This window comes from Tenrec ecaudatus, chromosome 3 (genome assembly GCF_050624435.1).
Source record: "Tenrec ecaudatus isolate mTenEca1 chromosome 3, mTenEca1.hap1, whole genome shotgun sequence".
Classification (NCBI taxonomy): Eukaryota; Metazoa; Chordata; class Mammalia; order Afrosoricida; family Tenrecidae; genus Tenrec; species Tenrec ecaudatus.
In genome coordinates this window covers 21,994,671-21,997,562 of record NC_134532.1, presented here as the reverse complement: position 1 = coordinate 21,997,562, position 2,892 = coordinate 21,994,671, and the positions used below count along the sequence as shown (strand labels likewise).

Here is a 2,892-nt window from a genome sequence, read left to right as displayed (position 1 = left end):
GAATATCACTTCAACACCCTCAAGGCTGGGTGTACTCGCCGCAGACGCCCTACTGGCTGGCAAGGAGCCAGGGTGTTTCCAGACCGGGTTCTCCCCCCAACCCGCTCCTTGAGAAAGTTACTGCACAGATGACAACACTGGGCAAACCTCAGGAGGAAGCCCTAACGTTCTGTGCACCAGCTGCAGCCACTCGCTTCCTGAATAACGTTCAGGAATACGTAGCGAGAGAAGAAAGGGACCCGGGGCTCACCTTTGAGCTGAAGATGTTCCAGGAGTCTCGGGGAGGAGGCACCGCTGTATGGAGACAATGTAGGGGGGCTAGGAGAGACCTGCAAAGCGACTAATCGGGAACACTGACGCCCCAAACCAGTCTGGGATCCCCCTTTCTCAAACAGGGATTCTCACAAGGAATCCCAACTAATCCCCAAACAGGGGGATGGGACCAGTCTCTCGGACAGCCCCCAGCCAGGCTGCTGTGTGCAGCAGGGTCACCCCAACTGGTCACCAACGCAACCCCAACGTGGGCGCGCTGACTACACAGAGCTCAGGATGCAGGCGCTTCTCTGGCTCCATACTCCGTGCACAGCAAGTAGGTTCCGTGCACAGCAAGTAGGTACCGCGCTATGACCCTCACTTCCGGCTAGGACACCGCCACTTCCGCCCTGTCGCAGCGTGACCCAGAATAGGAGAAGCATAGTCATGGGTGTGATTGGGAAACACATAAGTGAAAATTCAGTCAGGACTTAGACTTCATTAAGTATAGCTATTCAGGAAAATATGGATGTGGCAGAAATTAATATGGATGTGGCAGACATCAAAAACAGTAGTTCTTAAATTCCCACCAACATATTTGAAAGTTTGTTCTTAATAACACTGACCATACAGGAATGAATTCAGATGAATTGGAAATAATGCAATATATAGGTCTTAGTGGGGGGGGAGGGGGACCCACCAGATTCTTATCCTGACAAACGGCTAGATTATTATCAGATGTATGATCAAAGTCACATACCCCATACAGCACTGAGGTAAAAGCACCAACCTGTCTGTGACATTGAGTATCCACATGGTAAAAGGTGACACCTGAGTCACTGTGATAGTGGGTCAAGATGTCATTCTCTTACAACCAGAATCTCACAGCTGTGCTCAGGGCCACATAAAACAATTAACAATAGACTTCTACCATATGGACACAGTTGTATACAAAACAAACTGAATATGTTCTTCAGCTCTTGGATACTCCAGTACATTTTAACTTCCATATGGTGCTTCTACATGTCTGAGACTGAGAAAATCAACCACTACATCACCTGTCTAGTTTTGGACTATTGTCTATAAGGACACTACTTGCTGTGGTAAAGATGAAACATGTTCTATAAAATGTAAAAAACAAAAGCCCAAGGAGCTGTTACTCTGCTCTCTATGGTTCTATGAGTCAGAATTCACACAACAGCTCTGACTTTATTCTTTTAAATGCATTTTCTTATTCCATATAAGTAAAACCTTAGAGTTTTGTGTATTTGCAAACCGGAGGGAAAAACGAGATACATCACTTCAACCATGGTGCTTGGCAAAGTATAGGGGCAGCAAACAAGAGGAAACTTTTTAGATTGATAAAGGTGAGACAACGGGCTCAAATATAAGAACAATTATGAGGACGGTTTAAGGCAAGCCAGTGTTTCTCCCTGTGGTAATAGGGTCACTATGATTTGGAACTAACTTAGTGACACCTAACAACAACCTCTCTTGTACAGGGACTGTATGTACAATAAGTACTGAAATGTTAGAGTGTTTCTTTTTTAAATAAGCAGTAAAGTAATAATCATTCCAGAATCTTGTTGAAAATATATAATCATGTTGGTTTTTTTTAAGGGTAGAATTAATATTTTATTTTCATTTACAATCAGATGGTAATTGATTATTCCTTTTTTAAATACAAAAAGATTTACACAGCTGATGGCTAGTTACATTTTCAGGAAGCATAATTAACTCATTCATGGTAGCTTCAAGTTTTTCCTTATTAGCACCAGAAAATTCACCCACCTTTATACAACTGAAATGCTGGCATACATTTGACTTCGCACTCAGAAGCGACGTCCTAGCAGTCATCCTCATCAACTTCAAGGCAGGCCGCATTGCCAGACTTTGCACACAGGGAATGACAGAAAGGCCCCCACTACGAGGCTGAGAAGTGAATCACACCAAGCTTCTCTCCAGCACTGTTCAGCGCAGCCTGAGAATCCTCCTTGCTATCACTCTGCTTCACCATTTTGACCACTGGGCTTTGTTGAGTGACCGGGGTCACAAGAGGAACAAAACAGGACAAGGCATTGGACTGAGCTTCACATATATATCTTAATAGAGAATACATGCTGATGATTATCAGACAATATCTACAAGATACAAATTATTATGAGAGGCAGAGGGTTGCATGAAAAAATCTCAAATTCCCTTAGGATATTTTTCCAACCTTGGGCCTCTACTCAAGCACTCCCTCAATGCATGAATAATTTCTTTAATTAAATTGGAACTCTCGATGCTCACCCTCCCGACACAACTGCTGAAGCCAAAGCAGGTGAACAAGCAAATGTGGTGAAGAAAGCTGATGGTGCCCAGCTATCAAAAGAGATAGTGTCTGGGGTCTTAAAGGCTTGAAGGTGAACAAGTGGCCATCTTGCTCAGAAGCAACAAATTCCACATGGAAGAAGCACACCAGCCAGTGCGATCACGAGGTGCCAAAGGGACCAGGTATAAGGCATCATGCAAAAAAAAAATATATGTATACCTGCAAGATGAAACAATAGTGAAGGACAAAATTCAATACATGTCGATTTCTACAAGAAACCTTATTTATTATTTTAACGCATGAGAAACTTTAAAAGAACATTTTAT

At 43.3% G+C, this 2,892-nt stretch overlaps 1 pseudogene; it reads right to left on the bottom strand.

Moving 5' to 3' along the window:
* Positions 1 to 1,929: 1,929 nt before the first annotated feature.
* On the bottom strand, positions 1,930 to 2,269 carry LOC142443172 (thioredoxin pseudogene; annotated as a pseudogene).
* Between the last annotated feature and the right edge of the window lie 623 nt (positions 2,270 to 2,892).